We start from the raw sequence: 15,497 nt of genomic DNA, 5'->3' as shown, positions 1-15,497 counted from the left end.
CAGGGAACAAATTAGGACTGTAGGCACCCTTTTCTTATACAAAAAAGTGCTACTTGTATTAGGGTCCACATCCTGTATATTAAGTAATGTCTCCTGGGTTGTGTCTTGACTGTACTTACCCTTCATTTCCACTGGTGTTTTGAGTATACAATTCAGGATCTGCATGATCTACTTTATCAGTGCTGTTGCGAATTTTGAGGAACTTGATTTGGTCCCCATATAGACTCTACTATGGCAAGCATCATTTTGAGCTTTTTTCCATTTCAGTCAATGCAGTCCCATAAGCCTGTTAGGGTAGCATGTCCTTTTGTCCAGGAATGCAATTCTTTGCTCTTCATATTACTGCTCTAAGCATTTTTTATAGCTGCTTGGCAATCAAAACTATGCACAATATTCCAAATATAATTTCACTAGACATTTGAGCACAATGTTTCTTGATGCATGCTTTCATATTTTATGATAACCAAGATGATGTATTAGAAAGAAACAAATTTAAAAATTTGATGAATTGATGAATTCGTAGAAGCTTTTAAGATATACCTTTACATTTTATTGGATTTTCATTTGCTTCTTTATGTTGCCTGTAGGATGAAAATGTTCCAGAAGTAAAACATTTTTCAGAAGTTATTTTAATTTTCTGAATTAAGTGCTAGCAACTTGACATGTGTTATTGTTTCACTTTTCTTTTTGACACATAATTAGAACATTAGGGCAATATAACACTTGTAGCAAAAACAGGCCATTCAGCCCAACAAACTTTCCAATTCTATTCACTTAATTTAGGCTTAGTTGTATATCTTATTGAGGCTTAAAACTGAACTGAACTAGTTTAATTCTGTCAAAACATTGTGAAAAGTATTATGTTATGGTCACTAGATCCTAATGGTTCGATCACATCTTCCCCTTGAGTCCTATAATAATTATTACAGAATACTAAATCTAGACAGAGTTTCCCATGTTTTGTTGGTTTAACATCCATCCATCCATTATCCAACTTGCTACATCCTAACTACAGGGTCACGGGGGTCTGCTGGAGCCAATCCCAGCTAACACAGAATGCAAGGCAGGAAACAAACTCCGGGCAGGGCACCAGCCCACCGCAGGTCTTGCTTTAACATACTGTGTTAAAAACATTAATTTACTACATCCAAAAACATATAGTACGCCTCTATTTGTAAGGCTAGGTCAGTTACAATCTGGGTAAACCAAGATCCCCATGACCATAATATAATCCCTTTAAACGTGCCTTTTTTATTGAAAAGGTGCATATTGAAACTGTTGTTTACATTACGAAGATTATAACACACTCCTAAAATAAGGCCTCGATCACCAAGGCTTTGTAATTGAGTCCAAACATCCACACTAAGATGTGGCTCACCAAGTAACTGAAGAACATGGGCATTCAAATCCTGGTTAACATAAATGGCAACTCCCCCATCTTTTTCGTTCTGCTGTATTATTCAGCAAGATTTCTGTTAATATTGTTATCTCATAATTGTGCAAACCTACATATAAATCCAACCCACCAATTTAATGTTAATATTCCTCGCTTTGTCGTTTTTGTGTACTAATTACTTTATTTTTTCTTTTTAACAGTGCACCTTTAAACTTATCTCGGTTCTTTGTATTTATATAAATCCCTTTCCTTTTATATGAAGTTCTAAAATTGATTTGTCATAAACTCCCTGCCCCCCTTTACCTTTCCCTTCCCTAGTTTAAACAGTTTTGTGTCAAAAATTCAACAAACTGGGCTTAAATCCCATGCTTTTTCATTTCATTCTGGTGAAATATTTTCCTCAAAAAATGGAAATATGAGTTAAGTATATCAGTAACACTTAACTGATCCAAATGTGCGTGTTTGCACTGCGATGGACAAGAATCCTGTCCAAAGTGTTTCCTGCCTTACCCTCTGTGCTTCTGGGTAGGCTCCAACCCTTCACTTCCCTAAATTAGATTAAGCAGTTTTGAGAATGTAAGCATATATGTAAGAAGAGAGGTAACTAAATTGTTTTTTTCTTATTTACTAAGCAAAAGTGATATTTTAGTAGATGTGTCTTAGTAGACATTATATTTAATTCAAGGTGAGCTTTGCTAAGAAAGGCATGTGTCAGTGCTTAGACAGAGAGTGAGAGGATTACTCAAAAATAGAAATAGTATTTACAGCAAGTATGTCTCATTTGAAGATGTATAAATACAAAAAAGCTTTTTCAGCCTAAATATAAACCGGATACTAAGGGTGTGTTTACATGAGGTTTTGGAAACACTCGCAGATGTAGAAATTTAATTAGAAGAACTGAAGCATCTGTATGCCAGAGTATAATAAATTATTGTGTTACATCTGAATGAGTATTTTTGGAGATCATTCTGAATTCTGTCAATTCATTTATTTTAATGATTGTCATTCAGACTTGAGGACCTTTTAAAAATGGAGTAATTCTTTACATTATCTAAACCATGTATTTTCACTGGTTCTCTTAATTTTCATGCATGACCTCAGCTCTACATGATAGTCACTCTGACCTGTAAACAACCTGCCTACATCAGTACTGTCATTGACATGACTGCTTACCACTAATAAATTACAAGCACTGTTCACATAGTAGTTTGAGTGTGAGTTACTCTCTATCCAGGGTTAGTTTCTGCCTTGCAACTGGTGCTGTCGGGGTAAGCTCGAACCTTCCATATCCCTCGATTGGATTAGGCAAGTATAAGAATCGTACATTGTGTTTTGTGCTGTAGTCTCCAGAAATAATAAGTATAACTTTACTATTTCAATTTTGATTAGTGCTGCCTGTATTATTCTCTGCATGAATTATTCATGGACTGTAGCTGACAAATGTAAGTAGAACATACCTTTAAAAAAGTATTTATTATTGAAATAAAAAAAATATTCAACAGTAGCCATCCAGCAATCCACCTACCTATCCTTCACAGCCTACTTACAAAATCTTCATTAACCTTTGAATATCCAGCAATCAATAGATTAATTTTTTGAGACAGTCTTAGTTCTATAGTATATTTCAAAGAATGTTTCTGAAGAAAATTGCTTGTAAAAATATAGCAAAAAAAATGCATTTAGGTATATACTATTAAACCACTTTCACTTGAATGTCAGTATGCAATTTACTATATGTTTAACAAAAAGACACACTTTGCAAAGTGAAAAAATTGAATTACTTTCTTAGTTATTTATATTCACTTTGCATACTTAATATGAATACTTAAGTAAAATATATATAAGATCATCTTTATTGCAATAAATTATAATGCAGCATTTATCCAAAGTAGATTTTTTGGTTTTGTTAAAGTAATATATCTTATAATAAATATATATTTATACCGGAAAAGTATAAAGTTTGTTTGGCATGCACTCAAACTGGAGCTATAATGTATAGAAGGTAGGATCACTTACTGTATTGAAGGAAAACTTTCAGAAAATTTTGGTGCACTAGAGCTCTGTGCTGCAATTTTATACATAGTTTTTACATTTATCTTTGAACTAACAAAATACCAGCTTGGCGGAAGTACTGCCTTAAAATTTTTATTAAGAAGAAAATTAAACCTTTTTAAACTGAGGGAAAATATACCAATAATTATTTGTTAAGGATCTCTTTGTACACCACATTGTGAGTTCGGCCCTCCGGTTGTAATATGACCAAGCTGTGCGCTGAGCTTACTCTTGAGCATGCAACGTTCAGTTGGCCATGTGAACAGTAATCTTGTTTCAAATCTCACAGCTTGGATTGCTGCTGTCATAATCAGTTTGAGTTTCATGGTTTGTTTCAATTACGACAGTATTTGTAGGACTTGTGTTGAAGAGACATTCGGCATCTGTCAAGCGTTGTAAGTATATAACCGGTTTCATCGATAACTTCACATCCAGCTTTTGAGAGTTTAAACATTCATAAACATCAAAGTGTCCACTACTGAAATCGTCACCTGTGAATGTAAGATGTTTAAGTGGCATTGGCAGTTGTCAAAAGGTGTAAAATATTTGGCCATTTCGGTACACTTGAAAGCGACAACCGAACAATTCACCGGCAGCCATCAACTCACATGGCAAAGGGCTTAAGCATTTCACTCCTCTAGTGCTCCTGTGTAGAATAATTATCTCCTGTACCGTCATCAGTCCACACCTTGAACCTGTCCCAGTCATTCAATACATAAGACACAATGTTCCTCCGGATATCAAGAGTGAGCCTGATATGGCCGTGCAATATGTAACAAAAGAGAATGGAAAAGGTAGGTGCCATCTCCGGGCATGGAAACCACTCGGTAAGTGACAGTTCTTTGATCGATGGTGATCACCTCGATAGACATGTTAATGGGGGTACGGTTGGAATGATAAAGGAAATGGGTACCTGAACAATTTAAAGTAAGTCTAAAATACCTACACGATAACTATAATCGTAATAAATGAACAATAAAACAGCGGAGAAGCCGTGGATTAGATAAAAAGGCTGCCAAGCAAGGAAGGGAATGTAGAGACTGGAGCAACGGACGACCTTATATAGGCAGGCAGCCAACAACGTGGGAGGCGTTTGGATGGAGGACCCAACGGCGCCTCACACGGTGACCGAGCTGCAGGCTATGGACGTATATATATGTAAGTAAGTAGGATTCAGTTAGTGTTGGGAACCCGCGTACCAAATTTCTTGAAGATGGGCCCATAAGTAACAAAGACCATTGAAAAGTTCAATGTGGCGGCCAACAGTGGCATCATACCACCGAAATAAGTACCAAATTTCAGCCTTCTACCTACACGGAAAGTTGGAGAATTAGTGACGTTGGAAAGTTTAATATGGCGGCTGACAGTGGCGTCATACCACCGAAATAAGTACGTACATTGGTTTCGGTTAGCGCAGGGAAGCCGCCCACCAAATTTCGTGAAGATGGGGCCATGAATAAGAAAGTTCAACATGGTGGACGTTGTTGACCATTATGACCGTTACCTGTAGAATTTCGAAATGAAACCTGCTTAACTTTTGTAAGTAAGCTGTAAGGAATGAGCCTGACAAATTTCAGCCTTCTACCTACACGGGAAGTTGGAAAATTAGTGACGTTGGAAAGTTCAATATGGTGACCGACAGTGGCGTCATACCATTGAAATAAGTACGTACATCGGTTTCGGTTAGCGCAGGGAAGCCGTCTACCAAATTTCGTGAAGATGGGGCTATAAATAAGAAAGTTCAACATGGCGGACGTTGTCGACTGTTATGACCGTTACGTGTAGAATTTCGAAATGAAACCTGCTTAACTTTTGTAAGTAAGCTGTAAGGAATAAGCCTGCCAAATTTTAGTCTTCTACCTACACGGGAAGTTGGAGAATTAGTGATGAGTGAGTCAGTGAGTGAGTGAGTCAGTGAGGGCTTTGCCTTTTATTAGTATAGATGAAATAATTTTTATTTCATTGGAAAAATGTGTTTCTGATTTTTACACATTTTAGTACATTTGCACATCACACTACATTCATACATCAGCTCTACGCTTTTGATCAATCAGTCATCTAAAACAGAAATGTGGCCTGTGATTTACAGCTGGTGTACTTTCTGTTTAGTATTAAAAATGTTTTACTTTCCTCTGTGTGCTTTTCTACCCACAGACCAAATAATCTTTTTAAATCAATTTTGGAGACTCAAAATCTCACTAGTAACAGTTACTGTGCTTGATGGTACGTTGTTATTAAGAGTTGGTTCCTGCTTTTTGTTGAAGTTGTTTTTATCTACAAGTAAAGCCAAATTGGAAAAGGAAGAATTGATGGACATCTAAGTCTTTCATTCTGAACTTATTAATGTTTAATAATTAATTAATAATTATTTAAGTACTAGAAAAGACAATGCTAGGTCATCCCAGCAGGTATTCAGGCAGGCATATGAGAGAGGTTGGGAGCATGCACTGATACAGTGCGTTGCTCCACACCACACAACAAACCACCTCAGGATCCCAAATTAGGACCCAAGCACAGGCGTGCAACAGGTGACACCACAGCACCACACTAGTTTGAATAAAATATAACAGTGTGAGGTTTTTACATTGGCTGGAGTGCCAATCCTGCCACCAACTCCCAAGTTTTCCCAGCAAGTTGGAAGGACCTGCTTGCAGGGCTGGAGGATGCAGATTGATGTCATACCCAGGAGGGAGCAATTGCAGGTTAAAGGCCTTGCACAAGGACCCAACAGAGTGGAGTTACTTCTGGCATTTACGGGATATGAACTGGCAACCTTCCAATTGCCAGTGCAGAGCCCTAGCCTCAGAGCCACCACTCTGCCCATTCTCAGACCATATGACAAAATATAAATATGCAAAGGCTAAGTTGGCAACCATTTTCTTGCTTTGCATTAGTGTTTACCCAGCAATGTTTTTTTTTTTAATTTTTCAAACAGAATCTCTCAGCTGGAAGGGACTTGCCATGTGGGGAAAATTTTAAGACTTTGCTATCCTCCATTGTAACTGGAAGGTTGCTACTTTTTTGTTTAATCTCGCACGTGCTGTGAAATGTGATGTATGCTATAAAATGTAACTGTAATATGTCATGAGAATTCCTGGCTCTTCTATAGTGCAAAGGAGGCTTGGTTTAGAGAAAATGTATCCAAACTGATATCCAGATGTAATTTTCTGATCAGGAGCCTGGTGTTGAAACATGGAGACTGGTGATCAATGGGCAGCTGGGTGTGGAACTTTCTCTTTTTACAAATATTTGTCCAATAAACAATTTAGTTATCCTTTAAGTCCATACCTTCCTCTTCTTTTCTCCGGAACCAGAATTGTCTAATAATAATAATTCTTTACATTTTATAGTGCTTTTCTCACTACTCAAAGCACAGCACTCTAGTCACATAAAAGATCTTTGTTCTTGATCTTGAGCTATATCTTGTTTTAGGTTTGTTTCTGAATACTTACATTTGAAAGTGGCATTGTCTGATAGCTCATACGGCATGGAATATTTCTAGTTCAAGCTGAAATACTGTTATGTGTGTGTATAAATGCAAACTTAATTTATATACAAATATTTAAATGTAGTAAAAGGTCACAAATGTATTTCTTAACCATTTAAAGCATCCTTAAAATGTTTTACTAACTGTTGATTATATTTACTTTTCACTAGTCATTCATCTACTTACAAACCTTGTTTTTTATTTAATTTTAGGCACATACAGAGATTAAACCTCCCCAAAAGCATAGGTGATATACTGTTTCAATGGTATGATAGCAGTATGGGGTTGTTACTTTTTCCCAGTATCAGTATTCCTTGGCTGTCTGTTATATCATATGGTAATGGTGATGACAAATTGTATCAGCCTTGGGATGGGTCACCCATGGTATGAGCTGGCAAATGATCAGCTTCAGAACCTGTTGCAGAAGAGCCAATAACAACGGCAAGCCTGCCAAAGTCGCAGAAAAATTCCAACTAGTGTGGCAGAAGTGAGTCATTTTTTCAAGGACAAAGATCCACCTAAAAGAGCCATGTATAGAGCAAAAATCCATTGGTACTTGGCACCAGCACTATGATATCATCATTTATCAGGTCCTCTCATAAAGTCAGACGTGAATTAGAAGTAGAACTGAAGCCATAATAATAAGCTGCCTATTGTGGGATGTGCCTCCTTATACAGGAACAACCTTAATTCTTTCCAATTTTTTTTCAGTGCAGTAGAAGTATTTTATGAAAAGAGCAAACCATAGCCATCTTTGATGCTGTTTTTGAAGCAGCAATTAATATTTTTTTCAAAATGTGGCAGATAGGCTACTTTAACAAACACTGATATACTGTAAATATTATTAAACCTTTGTGCAAACTCTGTGCTGAATTAGGCTTGCTCATAGGACTGAAGATTTAATCTGTCAGACTCGTCCTTCTGGTTAGATGACATGCTGTTCTGTAGTTTCACAATCTGGTGGCTTTTATAAGGTCACGGTATTGTGTTCTGTATTCTATCAGATTGTTACAATGTGCAAGCTGGGGTCAGGAGGCAGAGTTTATCTAATATTATTATTTAGCTAAAAAAATGTATCTTTTTAAAAAATGTGAAAAACTTCACAGGGGGACGTGTCTTTCCCAGCACTGAGTGCTTAGACCAGGCAAAAAAGTCTTTGCTGTGAAGGGCATAGAAATTTTCAAGACTTGCACCACTATTGATAAAAAAAGAAGTATTCAGGTCAGTGTTGAGTATCAGACATTGTATGAAAGTGCCACTGTTTCACTTTTTTGAGATAAATTAGTAAGCCTGTTACTAAGCTAAGGTTTTCATGTTCCATATCATGACAGAGATATATCCATCCATTTTAAAAATTTCCTCATAAATAATCCATATATCTATCCATATTTCAATCTTCTTAATATAATTCAGGCCTGCACAGAGGCAGAACCTATCCCTAAACATTTGGCATAAAAGAATAACTAAATTATGGGGCAGTTCTGGTTTATTGTCATGCATGCTTACAATTACTCATACTGTGCAAACATAGAGTTACCAAAGGTTTAAATGTTAATATATTTAGCATATGTAAAGAATACAGTTGTGTATAAGTTCCATGCATACAAAGAAAATATACTGTGACCAAGCCAAAAACTGTCATGCAGCAGGATTTAAACATGGTGTGGCCTTGCTTCCCACTATTGAGTTTCTCAGTGTTTATATTTCAAGAAACTGCCCATTCTGTGTCCATAGTATTTAAATTCTGACATGCCACAGAGTGAAACAGACAAAGGTCTCAGGCAGCTTGAATGCTTTGACAATCTAGGTCAAGGCCATAAGAAGTCTATGATTAAGTCTAAGGAGACTTAGTTCACCTTTGCATATTCTTTGACTTCAGAAATGTTCTAGTATGTTCTCCTCTGTGTAAATGCTAACAATCTATCTGTTCATTTTCTTAATCCATTCTCCCTGTTCATGATTAGGAAAATATATAGCCTTTGCTGCTAGCTAGAAACCAATTCAGGGTGTGATATTGCAGAATCCTTATAAACCTTCATACAGTTCCACAAGGTTAAAAATGAAATAAAGTGTTGCATCATAATCACCGGTTTCCCTCTATCAACATATCTATATCTTTATTGCTTAAGAAATTACATAGAATACTCCGTGTCTGGTCTCACTTCCCTAAGCTTTTACTGTATAGTTTATAAGCTGTTAGATGAAAACTAACCCTGTTACATACCTATTAAATAGACTCCTGTTACATATGAACTCCTAACTCTTACCACTAGGGCCAGGTTCACAGTGAAGCTTTTCCAGTTTTTCCTTACTTTTAAATTTACTCATACATTTATTTATTTAGTAGATGCTTAATCCAAAATGCATGAATGCAAATTAAGGAGTACCATAAAAATCACTAAAATATAACTTATTCTAAAATTTCTAGTCATAGTTGGTTTGTTGGTAGTAAAACCACAATTATTACAATTATTATTCACATTATTTAATTATTATTTTCTAAATTTAAGATGCTATTTACACTATATATCTAAAATGGTTACTATAATATACTGTAAATACAATAAGAGAAAAAATTAACAAACCAAACAATCAGGGCTGGGGGGTATAGGATAGCAGGTATCAGAAGTTTCAAAGTAATAGGCACTTCATTCTTTTGTGAGCCAAAACCATTGTTTTCATTCTGATTCTAGGCCATATCTGGTAATAGGTAGACAGGTAGTAGGGTAGTCTGGTGGCACAGTGGTGAGAATCCTGCCAGGGGATACTTGCACTAGTCCATTAATGGAGATATTTGTTCTTTAGGTTACATAGAGGACTTAATCATGTATGAGTGAATTCTACTAGTTATTTAAGGATAGAAACTGCTAGACCAAGAACCCCTTTGTGATAATATGATGGTGCCAAAGAGCGGTGCTGAACAAAAAAGTTGCCACACTGGACATCTGCTCTTGAGGACTCATTTTTGTTCATAGACACTCTATGTAATTCATGATTGAAGTTCTGCCTATTATATATTTGCAGACATTAATTTGTATATTTTATCGCTTTTTATGAACTTCAGACCCCAATTTACTTTTGTCTTTTCAAAACTCTGATCTGTCATCTTAATTCCACAGTCCTTATTGACTACATTCATTTGGATGTTAATACAATGTTTACTTTATTTTGAATTTGAGGTTATAAATTATCTTGTACTGCATTATGTTCACTATGAAAAACATTACAGTATGTTAAATCAATTATCTCTTTCATTGCTATGTGAAAATTTAAACTACTGTTAGAACTGCTTGATGCTAATTAAAGTGTTTTGTGGAACAGGGTCCCTTGTGATACAGTGAGTTGGCACAATTGCTTTAATACTTGAAATACTTTCAAAAATAATAGTGTAAGTGGGGAGCTTGGCACTTTACAGTAGTTTGACCACAGCTGAATTCTGTGCAGGATAGTTTTCTTTCTGTGTGGAGTTTTCATGTTCCTTCAAAGTGTGTATCCTTACACAATGTGTAATGTCATAAGGAGAATGTTGATCGAAACTGCCCTAAGTATGTTTTGCTGTACTATGTATGAATGAGCATGCTTTGTGATAGACTGGTATGTCATCCAGATCTTTGTACCTGCTGTTTCTAGAATATATTTCAGGTAGAGTACTGGTTAGCTCTGCTCTCTCATGGATCTCACAGATAAGACCTTGTCTCCATGACACTGTAAAAAACATGCACTTAAAAGTACAAATAAAAACTAATTTTCTTAAACAAGGAATATATATTGCTCTTGGATCTGGAATTAAACCCCACTAAAATATTAGAATCTGTGATGGTAGAGGCCAAGGCATATTCTGGAAACATCATGCACAGTGAAGAAACCAATTCAATATAGGTAAATGTCAATTACAGGGCATATTTATTCACACCAGAACAATTTATAGAGTTCCTAATTTATCTAAGCTGACTGTGTTTGAGATATTGGAGACTACTCTGTAGTAAGCAGAGAAACATCCACACAGAAATAGGAGATCTGGCTAATTGCTGCTACTGGTTGCTTGGACTCAAGTGAGATGGCAGCAGCCGCAAATGGCAGAAAGTTTAAAACCCACTATTACCCATTATTACAAGGGTGATATTTGTGACTTTTCTGAGATGGTTTTATAATCTTTAGATATGTTTGTCAATTCTTCCTTTGTTACTTTCTTTGTTTATGAAAATTTCATTTTGAAATTAGCACACTCAATGTTTATATTTTGGACAGTGCTGTCACACATCTGGATAACTGATATGGTCAACAATATTAATAAACAATACTGCAAAACTAATTTAATAATTAGAAAGTCTAGTTATAGTAACTGGCTAAACCCTAACAAGGCCACACAGTTCTAAACTTCTGTACTACCTGAAGATTTCAGGTAAGTTATATATCAAAATGAAAACATCTCAATATGCTGTTAAAGTGGTGGAGAAAGTTTTGTAGTGCATAAAGGGCAGAAGCAGACAGCATAATCTTTACTACTTTCAAGTCATGACCCATCCACACTACTATGTTTTGTGACCACTAGGGGACATTGCAGCACCCCCAAACCCCAGATACAACCACAGTGACACTAGTCCCAGGCTGAAAATAAATTGTTTTATTAGCACAAACTAGCTTTTAAATGGCATAAACTGTTCTTCTTTTTCTTCCTCTTCTTTCTTCTCTTTTCCATCTCCTTCCATTCCTCCTTGCAAGCTTTGTCTGTCTTCAACTCGCATCCAATACAACTTCATTAGGGAGATCAACTCCTCTTATCTCAGATCTGGGAGTATTTCTGGTGCTAGAGCATAGCCTGCTGGAAGCAGTTCCGTGTCAAATGAAAGTCCTCAAAAATAGAGATTGCAAATCCTGGCAGCTGCCCCTGGTGACCCCCATGGAACTCAACAGGGATACCCTATGGGACTATAGGTCCCAGTATTCCCTGGAGATGTTTATGTGGGAATTCTAACCCAAAGATGCTGTCATCTAGCGTACAGATGGCAAAAGAATAAAGAGTCTGAGCAGAATAACTCCCTGATTCTACCACTATATTGGCCTCTCAGCCAGATAAGGAACCTGAACCAGTTCCTGCAGGGACACCAGCAGAACAAGTTGTCTGGCAGGGAACATCCTTGCCTTTTTTCTTCTTTTGGCCATCCAGCTAGGCAATGGACTAGAACCTTTCCTGGTAGGGATGCGTACTGTTTATTACAATTTTCATTTAAAAATGTAGACGTTTTCGTCTTCCATGCACACTATGTTGGCGTTTTTATCCCTTAAAATAAAAACACTCTTGAAAACCTTTTCCAGAGCTGTGTACTTCTGAAAAAGAAGCCTCAGTATTTTAATGTAGATGGGCAATAACAAATTTCTTTGAAAATGCAAACTCTAACTGCACTCTGATTTGTTCCCTGATGAGATTCTGCTCCTTACAATGTTTAATTCCCTGATAGGTCACCCTTCATGGAAGAAAAACATATCCCAACATAAAAGAGAAGTTTTCCACGGCCCTTGTTGCGTTGATTACTTGTGTGCAACTATGTTGTGTTTTGTACAGCCTGAACATTGTATACAAGCAGAAAAGGCAAATAATTTACTGGTTGCTACACTTTTGCAATAAAACCCATGGCCAGCAGTGTTACCACCCCGTTGAGGTTTTTCCCATGATCTATGTATGTGAATATCTATATCATGTGCATTTTTGATCAATTTATTGTGGAAATACGTTCATAAAATATGTGAAAATGATAGGGATTGTTTTGCCAAAAACATGCCATTTTTAAAAACATACATAGTAGCATGAACATAGCCTTAGCTCCAGTAAAGACAAAAATTATTTTGGTTTGCTCTTAGTACCAGTGCTCATCATTTGCTCATCCATCCCCATAAGGCAGAAGAATTGTTACCTCTTGTTCTCCTTTTTCTGATGCCACATTAACAGTTGCACACCAATTGAATTGTAGTTGTACATATATATGTATTATATGGGGATATTATCAAACTAAAATGAATACCATTGTAAAAATGTGCTTATTGGTCAAATAAATGTCTGTAATTTACTGGCAGTTTCTAAAGATAAATATATGTTCTGAGCAGGAAGTCAAACCCCATCTTATAATTAATTTACATCTATAGATTGGCATAGTGGCCCCAAGTTCACAGATCCTGTGATGAGTGAATGTGCCTTCTGAAGGCTATGACCCCAGAATATGTGTCAGCTCCATGGAAAGAGTTTTAAGGTTACACAAATTTAAAATTGTTTTCAGACATAAAAGGATTTGCAGTCACAAATGTTCTGGCAAAGCAACTGTGGATAAAGGTTGAAGACCAGAAAGTCATAAAGTTGTGACAAGTGGAAGAGATTTAAAGTAGGGATAATATCTGATGTAAGACGTAATACACAGAAGAAAAGTAAAAAACAATCAAAAGTAGCAATGAAAAGGACAATGGAAAAGAGAAAGAGAGAAGTAGGAGGGCGAGGAGGAGTAGAAAATTAGAATAACTACCATGATATAAAGCATGACATACTTTATACTGAGTTAAACAGCTTATGTTATGTTTATATTACTCTCTTTTACCAACACACACACACATGCACACATTCTTTTTGGAACTAATTTTAATATTATATTCAGAAACTGCAACATAAAATATGTTTTGCACTGTGTTACAAAAAAGGTTTTTATTTTTCCAATAATGGTAGTATGAAGTGATGCATTTTAGGGGTTATTAAGATTGTGAGGTTCTGAAAATGGCCATTCTATAATAGGGATAGTTCACACATATCTTCAAAGTGGCAATATTGGCAAGTTTGTCTGCCATATGGAGTTTGTTTAATGTGTTCACACATAACACAATGTAACACAAAGTTTCTTACATACCCAGCACTCTCATCATATTCTCAGACCATAGCTGCAATACCAGGTGCTGACATTGTTCAGCCAGTTGATATAATAATACAGCTGCATTCCTGTGTCACTCCTAAACAGTGGTGAGTTTGCTTAAGGAGTTTCATAGCTACAGTAGAAAGTGATACAATGAAAACAAGAGGAAGAGTACATCCTACCTTGGTAAATGTGCATGTGTGCTATTTTGCCTTTAATTTATGCTGCCTGTTCAGTTTGATGCAAAGCTTAAAAAGAGTTTTTGATAAATTAACACTGGTTTTCAAACTCAGTCATGGGGACCCAGTATAGCTGCAGGTTTTTATTCCAGCAATGTCTGTTTTTAATTGGGTTCCTAGCAATCTGTTACTTCACAGTTTTTATGTTTTGGAGTCAATATAGGAATTAAAACTTTGATAAATATTTATTTATTATAACACACAAAGCGTTACACATGTTATATGGTGATATTTTAGTGTTTTTTCTAATTTGTTTTTTAAGATTTTTACCATAATCATGATTTTCATTTTGATATTCTGGGTGCTCTGGTTATTTTATCCATTATTTAGTAATGGGTGTGTTAATAAGTAGTAGTAGCAGCCTTTCGACATTCAGTGTCTACTCTGCTTGTTGTTAATTGTCATCATTAGGATAGAATAAAGTGGCCAAACTGAGCAAAGGCTAATTAATATGAAAACATCAAAAAAGATTATGTTTAAAGCGATAGCCAAATACAGATATTTCAAAATGTCTTACAAATATGAAATATTTCTGAATGCAGTATAAGAGAAGTTAAAAAAAAAACAGCAAATTAAATGAGATAAAATAGAGGTAAAAAATAAATAAATGAATAAAAATCTGCAGCCATGCTGGGGCCATCAGACTGAGTTTGAGAACCACTGAGTTAAAACACAGTGGCTCAGCTGTATTTAAAAGAAAAAACTGGCCTTTGATATTCTGTCCTTTCACTGTGTCACCAGCAAATATCCCCTAATACCTTATCTTTATAATTTTGCTATTTTGTCAACTTGAATGTTCATACTGTATCTACTCCAATGTATAGTTTACTCATTGCACTGTTTGATTTATTTTATATTTGAGTTGCATGCTCATCATGAAAGGCACTGCAAGAGTAAAGCATTATATTCCTGCTATGAATGTGGCCAGTAACTCTGAATCAGTTGTGTGAAGTGATTGGTAATGCAGGTGCTAGCATAGTGGTCACAGGTTAAGCAGATGACTCTATAAGAGCAAATATTTTAATGGCCCCGGAGTATAAACTATTTAAAAGTCAGATGGTATAGTATCCAATTCTATACTATGTATTTCTGGATAGCAGGGTGAAATTTTAATGTTGCTGGGATGTGTAAAGTCTGAGACAGTGGTGTGACGATGTGGGTTTGTGGAAAACTGTACTAGTATAAATAAAAGAACAAAAAGAAAATGTGCCCAGACCTGTTAGTGGACAGTTAAAATAACTTTAATTAATAAACATCATGTTTCACTAATCTGTGGTGGGCTGGCGGCCTGCCCTGGGTTTGTCTCCGGCCTTGCGCCCTGTGTTGGCTGGGATTGGCTCCAGCAGACCCACGTGACCTTGTAGTTAGGATATAGCGGGTTCGATAATGGATGGATGTTTCACTAATATCCAGGAAATATAACACATGAGGAG

The 15,497-nt window shown here is 36.1% G+C and overlaps 1 protein-coding gene across 7 annotated transcripts in view; it reads left to right on the top strand.

Annotated features, from left to right (window-relative positions):
• Positions 1–15,497, top strand: part of LOC120525865 (solute carrier family 45 member 3) — a 55,003-nt gene that overhangs the window by 23,085 nt on the left and 16,421 nt on the right. The gene's annotated exons all lie outside the window — the stretch shown is intronic.

Source organism: Polypterus senegalus, chromosome 3 (genome assembly GCF_016835505.1).
Source record: "Polypterus senegalus isolate Bchr_013 chromosome 3, ASM1683550v1, whole genome shotgun sequence".
In the NCBI taxonomy this organism is placed as follows: domain Eukaryota; kingdom Metazoa; phylum Chordata; class Cladistia; order Polypteriformes; family Polypteridae; genus Polypterus; species Polypterus senegalus.
This window is presented reverse-complemented; position numbering and strand designations above follow the sequence as displayed.